This window comes from Meleagris gallopavo, chromosome 3 (genome assembly GCF_905368555.1).
Source record: "Meleagris gallopavo chromosome 3, MGAL_WU_HG_1.1, whole genome shotgun sequence".
NCBI lineage: Eukaryota > Metazoa > Chordata > Aves > Galliformes > Phasianidae > Meleagris > Meleagris gallopavo.
In genome coordinates this window covers 16,090,939-16,108,329 of record NC_139406.1, presented here as the reverse complement: position 1 = coordinate 16,108,329, position 17,391 = coordinate 16,090,939, and the positions used below count along the sequence as shown (strand labels likewise).

The following is a 17,391-nucleotide window of genomic DNA, read 5'->3' as shown; positions in this document are numbered from 1 at the left end:
AAACATCTCTTATCCTGCTCAGCCTATTTTAAGACGGAGACTGTGCAGTAAGAAATGCCAGTGTGACAGAGCACTGTTCTGAAGATGCTTATACCTCTGGGAGCGATGCTGCAAATATGCACCATATTTATCAACTCCGACAGGGAGGAGTTGCCAGAGAGCTGGAGACACGGTGGTGGGGTCAGTACAGTGCCCTGCTCTGCCTGCAGGATGCACGGGGAAAGCTGGCAGCACGCGCTCTGTATCACATATGCTCATCTGTAGGAGCTCTTGGTATCTCTACAGTAATGGGTAAATTGTCACGCAAGTTGGGGAAAGGATTTTTGGCCGGCTCTAATACTGCTTTTCTTTAGCAATTTGCCCACAGAGTGAAAGTGGCAACTGGCTGCTTCTAATAGGCAGCTGTTACAACTGGTAGATGTCAACAGGAAAAAGCTTCTTGGGGAGGGAGAGCTGGTGTTCTCTGCCACCCTAAAAGCTGTGCCAAGAGAGCAACTTTCCCATAAAAGGGAATGCCGCAGCTCAGAGATTCTGCAGGAAGATTTTGTGACGTGCCTGGCACGGCATCTGCTAGGGTTCATTCCCAGTTGCAAGACAGTGCTGGTGGCTACCAGCAGGGGCCAAATTCGGCTGGGTGTCTCAGAAACATCAGGGCAGCCCCTTTTAGCTCTTAGCTCAGTTCATGACACAGATAGAGATTCCTTTGCACTTTGAGAAGCAACTACTGAACACGGCAGCAGCATTCACCTCCTTAATTGATGTAAAGTTTTTGTACATGTCATTTTTTCATTTCAAGGTTTTGAATTTCTGAAGAGAGCTCACCTGTCTCCTCACTGTAATATTCCTGAACCTCTTTTTCTATTGATTATTCCTCTATTTCTCACAGGTTTCAAAGAAGAGAAATGCATCATCAGTTTTTCTCTTGTGAAGCTCCCAAGAAAAGAAGTATTTCCTAAATCCTGAACCAAAGAAGCATAAACTAGTGAGTGCAAAGGCAGAAAAAAGCAGTAACATTCTGGAGATAAAATGCAAAGGTAAGAGAAGGCTCCTGCATGTGTTCTCTCCTCCTAACACACATAAGAAAGTCATTGCAGTCTTTAATTGCTGCTAAAGGTGGAGAAAATAGAAAGGTTGAAGAAGAGTATCAAGAAAGAAATAATGGAAACCTGACCAGTGACAGGAGCTGATTACAGTTGGCAGACTGTATAGTTTCAGATTCATGCTGTGATTTTGGAAATAAGTCCTGTCCGGGATGCATTTTTCTGGAATATCCCTAAGGAATATATATCAGTGATTCATCTAAGCAGCCACTGGATATCATTACTGCTCTACCAAAAATGAAGATAAAATAACAATCTGGAAGAAATAAAAGAAACAAGTGTCCCAGATTTTCTCTCAAACTGTAGCAAAGAGATCATAAGGGTGAGTAAGGAAAGGAGGGGGGAAGGAAGAGAGGGCTGAACTTTTCATCTGCACATCCTCAGTTTGCCTTTAAGCTGTGCACATCTAGTTTACTCTTGTCAGAAGCCAACACCACTGTACTTTGTAGCTCTTAAAGAAAGAGATAATTGCCTTTTTCTCCAGTCACATGCTCTCTAATACAGAACTTTACTTTTTTTTTCCTCAGTCCTACACAGTAGGACCTCCATCACTCAAAATAGCATAAGCTTTGCTAGAGATGTTAATGTACTAACCAAAGCAAACACAATGCAGAGGCTCTGACAGGTTTACATTTTGAAGTTCCTTTTAAACTCAGATTTATTTTTTTTTTTTTGTCGTATGAACAGTAGCCAATTATAAATTATAGCTCTCTCTTAATGCCCCATCCCAGAAGTTCCTATGGATGAAGTTTCTATCGAGCGTGTGCTATAGTAGGTCGTTTTTATATCTCCGAATAGTTGTTGAATATTTTCCCTATCGTGTAGTTCAGCTAATACATACTAGTCATTTGGGAGAAAACAGAAAAAGGGAATTAATTCTAGAAAGAAAGAGCTTTATAAGCTTTTTCTTCCTTTTTTTTTTTTTTATTATTCTTATGAGTCAAAGACATGCCAAGAAACATATTTTAAACCGTAGTATCAGATACTCAGCTAGACCTTTAGCAACAGTTCACTAATGTACATCAGGTGCCCCATAGGCTCTATCTAGTTTAGCGACCTGCAAGTTTAAGTAGAAGACTGTTATTGAAATCAGTATTCTTATATATAAATGTATAGCTGCTCCAAGAGAATATAAATACCTACTACAAACCAAATCCAGCCTAGACTCTCTGAACCTTGTAGGAATTAATTGCAAGAATTACACTTTGGAGCTTTTAAAGTAAAAGATAATTGCCTCTTTTTCTGTCACGGGCTTACTAATACAGAACTTCAGTTTTCCAAATCCTCCACAGTGGGACCTCCATAAGTCAAAGTAATGTAAACTGTGTGAGAGATGCTAATGTTAAGCACTACAAAAATATTCAAATGGGCTATACAGTATTTCAAGTGTGAAAAAAAGCCTGTGGGTTCAGGAAATATTTCTTCACCCGATTCAAGGAGAACATGTAAACAGGATTTTTTAACCCTCCGCAGTTCACAAGGGGCTTACTGCAAAGCATCTCAACATCCAATTCAAAGATGCAAACAGTCATCCCAGCCTTGGGGGACTACTCAAGTGCCCAAAGTTCAGCCTGTTTCTAATTAACTTGCAGAGCTACAACCCCAGTCAATAAACCAACATTTTAGTCACAGATAAACTTATCATCCCCTGAGTGTGAACAACTCATCCTTGCCAGGAATCCAAGAGCAGCTGCTGCCTTACTCTGCTTTACCATGGGTGCTTGTTAGTCTACTTATTTTCACCCAACTATATGTGTCCTGTTCTTACAAAAACCCACTCGCATCGCTCTAATTCCTGCTAAAATGTTTCCCACACTGCTAGAAAGTCCACTGAATAAGAGATTAGGAAGAAGATCGGCTTGAGGATGTTTAGCTCTCTCCTTCCAGTACAGTAGCTATTAACAGTAACTAGGTATATCATGCAGTATTGGAATTCCTAAAATAGCTATAGGCTGAAAAGACAGTGAAATGCAGAAAGCAGAGCGTTAACTCCCCTATGAATTACTATCACAGTTTGCTACTAATTGAGAAAGCAAATAAAAAAGGTCCTGACAATATGCTCTTTTCTAGTGGGGGCTATTCTCATTAAAGGCAGAATAAAAGGTTGCCGCTTCCCCTTCCAACTGCAAATCCTTTACTGCAGAGCAAATGTTTCTCTTCTTCTAAGGAGAAAAGACCCAAAATTATACTAATACCAGGCTAGGAAGCCAGCTGTATTATGCAGTCTCAATATTTTTGTTTGACTTCATGGCAACTTGCAGTGAGTTGCCAATGTCCTTAGGGGCTGTACTCCAAATGTTGCCCATAGGTGTAGTTGTGAAACTCTGAATGAAAGGAATCATAAAATATCCTGCCAAGAGTTTGGCTCCTGTTCTTACAAGTTCCCTGAAAGGAACAGGGCTTGGGGGAAAGAGGACCCAGGATGAGTGGGCAACTGTGCATGCAACACTAAAGGGTAAGGAGGATGGGATGCAGGCAACAAGCAAGGGGCCAAGTAAGCTGGAAATTTTCGAAAGGCTGCTGCTTCCAAGGGAAAGCATATTTATTTAAAAATACTGCACAGGCATTCCTAGCCTTTCTGTTGCAATCCCACCTTCATCTGAAATGCAGACATCCACTTAAATTCAAAATACTCCTGTCTTCTTAAGATTGAGATTCAGATTAGCATCTCCCTCTTACAGAAGCAACTTTTACACTTAGAAGAGGTAGAGACAAGAAATTTATTACAGTATTCTGGTCACTGGACTCCAAAAACTGGGATCACAAAGAGGTCTCCAATGTCTAGTCCACTTAGTAGGAGCCAGGCACAAGGAGCTGCAATTTCCACACTTCAGATGAAGGCTCTTGTAAGGAAGGAGATAAGAAGAATTTTGAAAAAGAAGAAAGCAGAAGAAAAATGTTTTGTGGAGAATAACAAGGTAGCCCACATACATTTCATCGTTAAGAGTTCTGTTAGCTCCTTGCCTTCAGCCAAAGATTGGGAACACCAAGTTACGTCACTTATATAAAGTGTCATGCACAAGACCCAGGAAACTGCAGTGTAAAAGGTGTTTGTTTTCTCTGGGATGGCAGTATCACTTGGCAAGTAGGAAAGGGAGCAGTATATCTGCTGATTAGCTCAAGTAAATGCTACTACAGAACTCTAGTTTATTTTGTAAATTCCATATATAGCTAGCTATTCTAGAGAAATATCTTTCACAAATGTCCTGGAGTCTTTTCATCATTTTAATTACTGTGCTGCTATACGGTTTTTCCAAAAAAAGTGAATGTATCATTTAATGTGTTATTTGATGTTATGTTTTTTACAGTAATATAGTCATTTAAGAGGTTCCCCAACCTCTTCTCACCCACACATACACATTTCTATATATATAAGTGTATATGAGCATGCATATGTGCAGGTATATACATGCAATTGTTCATTATTTCCTCAGATTTTCCACTGTACTTAGTGGAACTCAGAGTACTCAAATAATCTAAATAAAAAATGATCATAGCCAAAGTTAGGTTTCCAGTGATTTCAGTCTCAGTGACTGATAATACAGTACATCCCATGGGTAGTTTTGGTGACAGAAGTCTGGAGAAACATGAATTGGGGCAGAGGTAGGAGTAATTAGACCCCAGATAGAAGAGAGAAAAATGACATAAACTATTTTGTAAAGAAAAAACGTAATGTGGATGTAAAACTTTAGCCTAAGGTGCGTAGCGCAGAATTCAGCCTTGGTGTAACCTCTAAGGTCACTGCAATCACACAAGGCTATATGAATCAAAAAGTAGAGAAGATGGGGGAATGAAAAGCACCGCTTTTTAGAAAACTACTCCAAACTGATCTGGTATTGTTTGTGTGGATGAATTAACCTCGTACATGCATATATGAATCAACAGTATTATCAGGAGAAATTAAGATTTGGAATAAGTCATACTCCTGAGAAAGAGGAATTGATGTACTAGGGAGAAGGAGTGACCTGCAGTTCTCAGCATTATTTATCTGAAAAGTGAGAAAGATATGCCTGCACTGAAACTTTTGGTTGGAACCAGATGCAGCAGGGCACTGTGAATAAGAGGATAAGACACTAATGTGAGCTGGAGTGGAACAGGAATGAAGTTTGGATTTCTCCCCCAGATCTAAACTGACCTGCTGCATGAAGTTTAACTCACTTCACCTCTTCATTTTCCTTTTCAGCATTTGCCTTTCAGCTCTTTTTAGGTGACAAATCCTTCAGGCCAGAAAGTGTGTGAGTGAATGCACCAGGATTTTGATGTATTAATTATTTGAATCACATTTTTAGTGCTTTTTATCCCATTGTGCTAGGTGCTGTGCAAGAACAGATTGCAAGGATTGTGAATTCTCTAGAGGTTATTAAAATATAAAGTATGTTCGTGTCAGACTCACATGCAAGTTATTACTGCACAGCAACTAGCCTACATCAGCTGAAGCATAGTCTCTGCTCATACAGGCACACTTTGGAGCAAATGGAAGATAATTCTTTTTAGCTTAGTCCAGAGTGAACAGGAATGACAAAATCACGTTACTTGGTGTTCTCTGCCATCTGAGAGTGCACACAGCATTACTGCAGCTCTGGCAGCAAGGAGAAACTGGTTAAATCATGGTAACTTACACAGAAGGTTTGACCCCTACAAGAGGAGTGAATTGATGGATATAAACAGACAAGGAACTGCCAAGAATGTGAGCTTCGCAAAAATAATAGTATTCATAGGCCAAGTAGAGCACATTGATAGCAAATGCTGCTCTGCAGAAAAGATCTGTGAGTTCCACAACAGATTAAAGGGAAGGTTGGGTTTGTTTTTTTGTTTTTTTTTGTTTTGTTTTGTTTTTCCAGAAAATGAAGCATTTATTTAAAAATACTTATGTGCATTTTGTAAAATACTCCCAAAGCACCCAAAATTTTGACAGAGCTGGCAAAACAGCACTGGCTTCTAATTTTACTGCAGTGTCATCACACGTGGAAAGAAGTAACAACAAATTCTGACTAGTGCCTATGATTAACACCTCCTACAGCAGCAACATCAGAGGACCACTGATAACATTTTTCATCAGTTACAGGGAAGACATCAACATCCAGACTGTGCCCAAATGACCTACAATGAAACTTGGTCACGAACTGATCCCACTGTGTAAAAACTGCTCAGCTGAAGAAATGTACTCTTGATTTTCATTCACCACTAGCTCACTTACCCTAATCATGAGAGATTTTGGTTTCAATGACCATAGTGGTTGTGATGTGTTTATTGCCATCATGTTTTGAATAGAAGATACTTCTGTCCTTTCAGATCTCTTCTATGGCAAGCAGAAATACTAACTGCTTGTGGGAGTGATGATTATAGAAGTTATAACCTGTTGAGGCAATGAAACTCCCAAGGCATTAGCTGCTATTTACACATCTTGTTTGTCTATGCTCACGTTTTTATGCTTCTGTCAGGAATGATCAGTCAGGTTGGTAATGCAGAGGTGAATGACTCCTTACTGTCATGCTTAACAGCAGAGTCCCCTTGTAGTTTTTGCAATGAGTGAGGGCTGAGACCTGAAGATCAAAGGTCTGGTGCAGCTGAACATACCTAAATTATATGTATATAAAATATATCTTCCATTCTTTAGATTATTCACAACACAATTCTGTAATTACCAACTCCATAAAAAACAACAGCTGTTCTTGTGATATTTCACTACCACAGGAATTAGGAGAGGTAAGAAATTCAGAGGTGCGTGACAGCTTTGAAAATATCTATTTCAGTATGAGTTTCACTGAACTAGAGTTTGTTTTTACCATCCATAGACAAAAAAGTAATAGACTGATGCCAGAGCAAACACTAAGGGAGGTCCATGGTGGCCAGGATTATTCAGTTTCAAAGAAATTGCCATTTTTTCAAGAATAAAAGGTGCTAGTTTGAACAGTTCAGAGGTGCACAGAGTAGCAAAGAAATAGCTAGCATGGTAGAAAATTGAATTTCCAGAACATGGTTTAAAAAAAAATCTCATCTAAAATTAAAACTTAACAGAAATTCCAGGTTATTAAGAGAAGAAACCAAAGAAGTAACTCTTTTCAAGGAGAAACCAAAAGTGTTATAATTTCCTAATTACTGTTATTTCCTGACTTTCACTACTGAAATGAGAAAAGGTGCTCAAGAGGCCATGACACTTTGGGAACCAAAAGAACTTGGAGTTTTGAGTGTATTATTTGGGAAACATCTGAAACATTCAGACAGCAAGTATGAGGAATCAGGCAGATTTCATAATACTTCCATGAAAACAGCAAGAGTTGATGAAAATGTGGCTTCTTTGTTCTTTTATGCCTTCCAATTTGAAACCTTTTCACCATAAAATATCAATGGCATAGGAAGGATTACTTCCTCACAAGCCACAAATCAAGTAATCATCTACTTCAATAGTTCTTGAAGGAGGTAGAAAATATTACAAACTCAGCTTAGAATGAAGAATTTAGAGTTGCTGGAATAGTCTCTTTCTTCTGTTTTGTGAACATGATTGCAAGAAGGATGTCAACTAAGAATGAAACTATTGAGAGAAGGAAAACAAATATGCAACATAGAGTTGTGAGCCATCACTGGGATACATCCTGCAAACCATCATCACTTTGCCAGTGGTCCAGCAGACCACAGGTATGAACAGGAGAGGATCAGAAAGAGGCTGAAGTTTATGTTTTCTTTGTATTTGCAGTGGATTAGGAATAGAAACATAGACAGGGTCAGGTTCAGTGCTGTGAGAAGCATGTTTAGATTGAGAAATAGTAAGTGACAACATCTTATCTTGGCTTCTTACAACTGTCTGGCTAATCTTCGATTATTGCACATGGATCTACAAAACTGGATTTAGAGACTTAGAGAATATGCAGCATTCAATCTTGGGTGGGAAAAAAACTGAGAATAAATGAAAAAAATATATGGTTTAGGCTATCCAGGAGCTCATTATCTTCTTGATCCTTAATTTAAGACTCTGAAATTAAAAAGCTGTGAACGTAAAATGAACAAACAGAAAAGGACACAGCTATGCACCATATGGTTTACCTGTGGAACTCATTAACACAAAAGGTCAAAAGTGTTAAAATGTAGATTTTTAAAGATTTTCATGGTGACCATGTATAGCACCAGTAATGACGTGATACCAAGTTAATAGTTTATTCTATCTCAAAATTTTTAACATCAGCTGATTGCTTACCAAGTTAACACAATTTTCTCCCCTTCTCTTGCAGTGCAATGATATTGTACCTCTATTTTGGAGGGGATTATTTTTTTTTTTCCTAGAACCAACAACCAAACATCTGAAAATAGTGAGAAGTTCTGTTAGACTGAGGTTTCTCCTTTGCAAAGTCAAAAAAGATTCCTACACATTTTTTGAAAATAAAAAGGGCTGTGAAAATTCTGAAGTGTCTGATTCATGTGAGAATTGACAAAGTGATACATTCAGATTGTTTCATAGATACTGCAGTTGCTCATGAACTGTAGGTGGCTTTTCATCAGCTTCAGGAAGTTTCTTCTTAGTCCTTAAAGCCTACAAAGAAATCTTCTCTTTTTGAAAGCATGATTTCTGTGGAATAGCCTAGACAAAAACATTATGCTCCTAGATCATGCTGCATTTTGATTTTTTGTTCTGATGGCTGAGATTCGTGGATATTTTGGCCACAACCTGTAGTGTTTGGTCATACCATAGAGACTGTTGAGGCAGAAGTTGCCACTTTGGATCTTCATTCTGGCTAACTCAAAGTTGTGTCTATACAAGGGCAGGAATAGTTGCTTCACAAACAGCCACAAACAAGATAGGTTTGAAATTGCATGTTTTACATTGAGTATGTACTCTGATTTTCAATTATTAGACTGGTTCAGGAGCTGGAAAAAAAAAGGTTTTATCTAGTTTCCAGAGCTTTATTCATATGTATTAAGTGTAACAACTCTAACCGCTCTTTGTTACACTCATAAACATTCAGTTCTCCTTTCAATCTTCTTAAATTCTCTACTTCATGACAGGACAGTACATTTCAGCCACTGCTGATTTTGATTAATTTTCATAAGCCAAGTTGAGCATTGCTCTCAGCTAATGTGTCAGCTACTGGACATTTCATGGGCTAATGGCCTGATCTGGTCTGGGAATTCTAATATCATTACAGCTGTCAACAGAGGAGGGTCGAAGAGGGAGGGCGTCACCTTGACAATGTCTCTCAAAAATGAAAACAAGTCTTCTTCACACAGCTATAGATATAAAACGGTCACCCACAAATTCATATCATTAATGAGAAGATGTATTTAAAAAACCAACAATAACAACAAAACCAGTACACACTTTGGAGAATACAACAGACCCTGTATTAATCTTTCCTTCTTGAAAAAAATACAGAAGTCCAAATAGGATATAAATAGTCCTGTTCTGAGAGAAAGAACAAAAAGAAAATAAAAGCCTAAAGCAGCCTTATTAAGGCTAACTATAATGAGACACATCCAGGAATGAATAATGCCCAAGGAGACCTCAGAGTCAGAGTGGACACTGAATCAAATGTTGACAATGCAATATGGCAGGGAAAAAGGGAGCCTGCAAATGTGGTCTGTCATGAGGGAGAGAAGGACTGTATCCACGAGGGACTCCTGGGAATAGTCTGCAAATGCTCACCGAGCTCCCGAGCCATCAATGCCAAAAAAATCATAATGAGGGAACTAGAGGAAGTTCAAAGAAGAGCACACAGTTCAGAATGATCTGTGTGCTGAAATTAACCAGCTGTATGGAAAGACGGAAACATCTGGAGAAGTGCAGGGCTACCAAGTGGCATAAGTTGAGTCCCTAAGAATACAGAAGGCAGAATCCAGCCTCTTCACACAGCTTTGGCTTTTGTAGGCATCATGCAGAGCCCTTACAAGTCTGATTTTGTGCTGAGGAAGGACTCTGTCAACAGAGCTACTGTAGGGAATAGCTTGGAGGCTGCCTTAAGGAGCCCGGACCCAGAGTCAGGGATAACAGCTGTGCTGTGGAGATGGTGCTGCAGCACCACAGGAATTACAGTGCAAGCAGAAAGACAGTTACCTGAACTTCTGGTGCTCGGTGTACTTAAATTACACTGAAAGCCTTGAGATGGTCCAGGAAGGGGAGGACACAAAGGTGGCTGAGAGCCAGCACAGAGCCATCCTTAAGATATTCAGCAAGCAGCAATTGTGAGAGCTGGGTAAGGGGGTGGGAAAAAGAAGAGGGGGAAATGAAGGCTTACGATTAAGTAGCGAGGGAAAAAAGCACATCATAAAGGTCAAACCTAAGGCTGTGGAGAAATGGTGAGGGGAAAACAGCAGAGCTGCGCTTCCTGCAACACTGGCCACGAATCTTAAGGGGACGCTGTGCAGCTCAGCTGCAGCGGACTCTTCTCAGGTAAATACTAAATTGGTAGGCGATTTCCTTTTTGCCATTTTATCTTCAGATTAAAACACCTAAAGCCTTGCCGAGGGCTGGGGGTGCGTGTGCGCAGAGGGGCTGCACAGTCCCTCGGAGGAGCCGAGATCTCCACTTTCTGCAAGAACGCGCGCAGCTCGGGATGGGGGCCCCCAGCGAAGGAGGCACCGGGCAGCTCTCCCCCCGTACTTCCCATTCACATAGAGACCGCCACGTGCGATCACCTCCGCGAGGTGCGTCTCCATTAATAATTCACTGCCATCCTTGATTCATCAAGTCCGGGAAGTTCCCAGCAAGAGTGGGAAAAGAGCAGGCGAGCATCTCCGCTGCCAGCAGAAGGACTTAGGAGCGGCTCCCGGGATGAGAAACCGCACGACGCGAACAAGCGAAGTGCGGTGCGCCTCTCTCTCCTTCTTACCTCCCCGCCCCCATTCCATTCTGCTTTTCACTCTCACTACGAAGCCACCACCTCACGCACGGAGCAGCCCTCGGGTGGACGGGGGAATCGGCGGCACAGCCCCGACCACATTGCTCGCACACCGCTGCCTGCCCGCTGCGCACCTCCCGGCCCCGGTGCGGCAGCTCCAGCGGCTCCGCAGCCGCATCGCCCGGAGTGCGTGTGCGCGGCTGGGTGTGAGTGTGTGCGAGTGTGCGCCTACCGGGGAGGCAGGCAGCGAGGGAGGAGTTTGGCTTTTTTTTTTTTTTTCCCTCCCCCTCCCTCTCCCTCTCCCTCTCTCTTTTTTTTTTTTTTTTTTTTTTTTTTTTTTATTAATCAGAAGCACTGAATGGAAACCAATCAGATAGAGAGCCCCCTCGGCTCGGGCTGCCTGCATGCGGGAGTTAAAAAGTGCTGCCGGTCGAGCGGCAGCCCCAGTGAGCGGCGGGGAGGCTGAGAGCGGGCAGCAGGGGCCGGGAGCCGCCGCCACCCATCCCAGCTCGGCCCTGCGAGCCGGTAAGAACCGGGCTGCGCGCACCGGGCACCGAGCTTCGGTCGTCACCAGGCGGCCGCCTGTCCCTTTCTTCTTTTTTTCCTTTTAATTAATGTATTATTATTATTATTACTGCGCTCATTGGAAATGCTATTGGGTGGGGGATGAGGGGTATCCATCACTTCTTTCGCAAAGTTGGCGGCTGTCTGGCGGGGGCTCCGCGGCTGCGCCGGGTTTCGTCCCCCGGGGGCTGCGGGAGCCGCGCTCGCGTGCGCTGAGTCGGGGAAAGGATGCGGCGCTGGGCTGAGGGCTGTGATGGACAGCAAGCGCTGGGGGCGAGGGAGGAGGTGAAGGCGGGTGGAGGGGTCGCTTGTGGTTAGAAAAGTATTGATAATAATAACAAGAATGATGATGATGATGGAAAAGAAGAAGCATGATAAGAGCCAAGGTTGTTTTCTTTTTCTTTCTTTTTTTTTTCTTTTTCATTTGTTTTTAAAAAAAAAAAAAAAACCACTGTGTTGGCTTCTTGGCGCTGCCTAGTCTCAGTGAAATGGATACAGGGCAAAGCCCTTCAGATCACAAGCAAAAGGCAAAGTGCAGAGCTGGATGCGGAACAGCGCTGAGACGAGCGCTCCCCCGGCGCAAAGAAGGGGCAAAGGGGGGGGACCTGGGGATACTGCAGGGATTGGTAAATGTGAAAGGCTTCATCTGGGGAAGGAAGAGGTTGGGGAGTGGTGGAGGTGGGGGAAGAAAGGGGGTAGGCGTGCAGGCATTTTGCAGAAGAAAAGTTGGATAATTGCAGGGGGGGGGGGAAAAGTGTTGAATTTGGTTGTTGTCAATGTTTCTAAGGAGCTGGTAGCATACTTTGTATGTCAGATAGATTGAACTATTTATATACTCACATGTATCACCTACATGCATGTGCATGCAAACCGATACACGGGATATAGACTATATATGTATTCTTATGCAGAAGGTTGAGTCAAGAGATAAGCAATAGTGGTAGAGGTCAGTGGCTAGGGAGAAAAGTCTTGTCACTGCTGCAATAAAATCCATATTTTATGGAGAGTTAAATGCAGTACTTTGTAAGTGCAAATGGATGGTCACCTAAATAACTCCTGATGACATTCAAGGATCAAGAAGTTTAATGACCAAAATTACTCCCGGCACCGAGGTTACTTTTGTACAAATCAAGAGGATGGGGCATCTTTTTCCTTGCACTTCTGTATGACATGAGAATTTAAAGTTTTGATAGCACTGCATGGGGAGATTATGTAGCAGAATTTACTCACCTAGTATAAGGTCAGTCCTTTCTCCAAAGTGACAGCTCTTCAAGCACAGCTGGAATAGAGAGGATTGGATGGCTATTGCTGTTAGTCCAGGACTTGGCAAGAGTAGTACATGCATCCACACGTGTACTTCATGGTTTGCGTGCATAGATACATGCACAAGGAGGGCAGTACAATGAGAGCAAGGTTATTTTCATTTCCTTTTGTCATTGTACCCATGTGTAATAGCGCCCTGGAAATAACGTAATTCCAAGGGAATAAAACTGCTTAAGTGCGCAGACCTCTTTGGTTTTAATCAAAATAGACATAACTCTCCCTGTCAAGATAAAGGCTTATCTCATGTATTTGCTGGGCTGAAATCTCTATTATGCAGTCAGTTCTGTGCAAAAGTGCTTGCATATTACTTAAAGCATTCCATAAAATTGATTAACATCTGTTCTTGAGCAATATAATGCTATGGGTAATGGTGCATCCCTATTTGTTTCTTTCTTTCTAATTCTTACTTGAAGGCAATAAGTTTGCATGTCACAAGAGAGTCGGGTAGAGCTTGGAGGCTTCTGTAGATTCCTTTACCATGGATATATACAGTTTTTGAGGCCTGGCAGCAACAGCACAATTGGATAGCTCCTTTAAACAGCCCAAACATGCTAATAAAGACTGCAGGGCTGAATCCCTTTTTCCTCTGCTCTTTTCTCTTTTCAGATGTTATCTGACACAGCACCGGTAAATATATAATCTCATGTGCTTCTGGCTTTCAGCTGCATTATAATCTTTCTGGACATATTTCTAGTGGCTAGCAGTTAACTTTTGAGGTGGGGGAGGTGGAGGAGGCAGGCAGCCGGTCTTTTCAGAGCAGCATAATCAGAGGCAGCAATGCTCCTTTATTTATTTATTTTTCCCAGGGAAAGTGGCATTGATTCAGTCCTGTTGTAGTTGTCTGCAATTATCCTTTGCAGCCATCCAAGGACCTAGCAAACTGGGGTCCCCATGGGGACTTATTAGTCTCTGTAGGTATTTTAGCTTTCACACCAATTCAAAGCTCCTACATATCGCCATGCCAGCTATATGTAGCTGTGGTCGTCATTTTCCAGCCAAGTTGTTCAGACAGAAATATGTATTATAACTTCTGGCTCTTTGCTCTCTCCCTCCCTTGCATAGCATTCCCATGCAGGCGGTAACCTGCCGCTCAAGGCATCTTCTCCTTTCGGAAAGTTTGCGTTTTGCCATCTGCTGTTTCAAAAATATTTAGTTGAGAGACTTCCTTGAAAGCAAAACACATGCATTAAAAAAATGTTGTGTTTTTTTCCTCCTTTCTGCTGAAGATCTTGAAACTGCTATAAACTTGATAGAAGTTCTGGCTGTGCTCCCCGGCTGCAGTCCTGCCTGCACTGCTGTGCTCAGTGTGCTGCCCAAGGCACGCTGGGTTCCTGGGCAGGACCCTCCCCGAGCACTCTCTCCCCTCACATCTGCTCCAGAAATTTTGCTTTGACTGAAGATTGCAGCGTACCAATCTACTTGTTGTTAGCAGATCTCTGCAATATTTGGGGGTTTGGAAGGAATCGCTGTTGGGTTTTCCAATGGATGCCTGTGCTCTCTGCAGTAGTCATGCAGATGTAGAGGGCATTGACATTTATCCATGGTTATATGGTGGGAACAGTCTCCTGCTTAACTTTTTACTGTGCCTTCTGCCCTTTGTTGACTACTTTTAAGCTATGCTTAGTTGCTAGTGTGATCTTGTAGCATTATGGCTCAAGATGAGGAGGAAATTGCTTATTGGATCTCCTTGGAAATGCTGGCTAATTACCAAAATGAAAGGTAGCTGAAATCTATAAAAATGAGTGGGTAGAATCTGCTGGAAGCAGCAGGCCCCACCGCGATGGTGCCTCATCCTGCGTAATGGTTGCAATTCCTCTGGTGGCTCTGTTGCAATTACACCAGAATAAAGCAGAATTGGTTTTCAGTATCTTTTGATTATCGTGCCCGTGCGGGAAGTGCCGCGGAGGGGCCCTGTGCTGGGAGCTGAGTGTCAGGGAGACTTCTTAATTAACCCTTTCAAGATACTGCAAGCTGCACGCACTGTGCTGCTTTCTTTGAAGGCTTTGAGTCATTGGGGGGGGGAGGGGTGCTTCTTTTTTCTTTTCTTTTCTTCTCTTTTTTTTTTTTTTTTCCCTAAGTAATTACTTTGGTTCCCAATGCTCAGAAATAAGGCAGACAAATGTCATTATCCTCAATGCCATTTGGGCCAAATTCAGGTCCTCTCCAACAGAAACCTTTGAAGTGAGCCCCCCATCCTGCGCATGAAGTTCTGCATGCTGCTGAACCCAATCACTTCTGCAGACTCAGTGCAGGGTTCAAGTTGCAGTATAAATGCCTAAATGTGCATCAGTGGAGATTTAAAAAAAAAAAGAAAAGAAAAAAAAGGCAGCAGCTGGTTTGTTCTGCTGCTTGCTTAGTCATGGCAGCCCTTCCAAGGGGTCTGGAGAAATTAGGCACTCTGAGGAGAAAGATCTTATGGCATCTCAGCTTGCTTCATTCGGGATGGAGAAAGAGGAGACATAGAAGGGATGTTTTGTGTAATTAAACTCAGCTGCTATCTGCCTTTATTTGCTTAACAAAAGGTACAGGGCAGATTATTAGTCCCTGTTTGAGGTTTAAAGACACCCTTGAAGAATACATAATAAATGCAAAACACCAGCAGTCTTACACTAAGCAGGGAAGTGACTGAAAAAGTCATCCTCTTTGTTTGTATTGCGAGTGATGCTGCAGGAGAGCTAGATGGAAGAAATGCTGTATAAAAGCATTTTCTAAGTTTGGGTTTTTCGTTGTTTTTTTTGTTTGTTTGTTTGTTTTGTTTTGGGTTTTTTTGAGTGCTCCTCTTCACATCCATTTGGGTTCTTCTTGTGGCACATTCCACCCCAAGAGCTTCTCTCATCCTCCCCGAAGGACTGTCTAATACCTGCCAGGGGTCCATCTAGCATTGAGTTCCTGAGCTTCTACAGGCACTGCTGTGTGTCCTGATCCTGATCACTCACCAATACCTTCCCCTCCCCAGAACAGGCAGCGCTGTCTCACCTTGCACCCATGACCATCCCCTGTACTTAATCCAGGTGTGGCTGGCTGCCAACATCTTCTCTGGCTGTATTTATTTTCCTGGCTGTTTGCTTGGCATTGAAAGGCCCAAACAAATATTGTGGAGATTTGTATTTATGCTTTTGTTTGTTAACAGGAACATTCCCTGAAGAAATTAGGATAAACGTAGTTCAGGACTCTTTTGAGTGGTGTCCTCCCTGGGTTACAGGGCTGGAGATCTAAAAAGAAGCTGGAAGCAATGCAGTGATTGCTTCACTATGATAGTGCCAAAGCACCTGAAACTGTGCTGAAACATCCACCCTCACCCTGGTATTGCTCCATCTTTCTTCACACCTAGCCCCAGGACACTCTCCTCATGCTGTCCCATATGCCAAGCACACAACACAGAACATATACATTTCCATCTGGTCGCATTCAGGAACGGTGCCAGCCTTGCAGCGTTTTAAGTAACCTGCTCAGTCATGGCTTCATTCTGGCATTGTGGGCAGATATTTTATGGATTGATTAGCCTGCCTTTCCAGGATATGCATATATCTGTATATTCAAAAAGTGCTTTGTTATAGTCAGAATATTACTATTAGATTTGATTTGCAACATAAATATCCATCGTATCCCCACAGCTCTTTTCTAATGACATACCGCAGTACACAGAGATCACTTTATGAATGGCATCGGTCCTGTGCTATCTGGGTACCTTAATTCCTCTCAGTTAAACTAATTCTATTATCTTGCTGTAATGTTTACAGTTGCCTGAGAGATAATAGGTAGTGTTTCTTTCCAGCATTCCCACTTCTGTGTCTAATGGCAGAACTAGAGCAGGAGCACCCAGGAGAAGGGTCAGCAGGAATTGGAAATTAGCACTGAAATTAAACATGAGTCAAATTTCTCCAGGTACTGCAGGTACGTGTTCACCTGGGTGTGAGGCAGATCCACTTTTTCCCTAACTGCTGCATCTCCATTGTCAGCCAGTCATTCCAGTAAGTACAAAGACTGCTTTATCAACACAATTGTTAGCATCTAGCTCTGTTTTAGTGGGACTAGACTCTAGTAATAACCCTGTGTTGGGTTCTTGAAGGTGGCGGGACTCCAAGTCTGTTGTGCATATGGGTTGGTCTGGTGGTAGGAGAACCACATGTGTCTGTGTGTCCCTGCTGGGTGCTGGCAACACGGAGCATGAGGACTGGTCTTGGCATTGATGCTCTTGCCAAGGGAAAGCCTTTTTACTTAAAAGAAAATCCACATGTCCTCTTCCCTCTTTCTCCTAGTTCTACTGCATTAACAAAAATAACAATTAAAAGCACAGTTGCTTTACGTTTTGCCCTAAGCATTCAGGTGAAAACAGTTTCCTTGCTGAATTAATTATCTTTGAGTGCCTTGTGGTTTGTAACTTTAGGGTGTCATTAGTCTGGCAATCATTATTTGACAAAAGCATCTTCACAGATAAAAAGGAAGTGAAATAGCTCCTAGTATCATGTCACAAAAATATCAATCATTGTGAGATGCTGCGTGGACATTTGGTGGTCTTGCTTCACATAAGAGACAAGATATCATTGATCTGCGTGGGGTGTTCATTCAAAATCTGT

At 42.2% G+C, this 17,391-nt stretch overlaps 1 protein-coding gene across 3 annotated transcripts in view; it reads left to right on the top strand.

Moving 5' to 3' along the window:
* Nucleotides 1-572: 572 nt before the first annotated feature.
* Nucleotides 573-17,391, top strand: part of CDH6 (cadherin 6) — a 112,938-nt gene continuing 96,119 nt past the window's right edge. The window contains exons 1-2 of one of the 3 annotated variants that reach the window (XM_085220356.1): nucleotides 573-760; nucleotides 887-1,034. The gene's annotated coding sequence lies outside the window, so the exon portion shown is untranslated. Of the gene's footprint in view, nucleotides 761-886; nucleotides 1,035-11,227; nucleotides 11,453-16,699; nucleotides 16,786-17,391 lie in introns of those variants that run through there. The other 2 variants (XM_085220357.1, XM_085220355.1) reach the window with 2 other exon arrangements.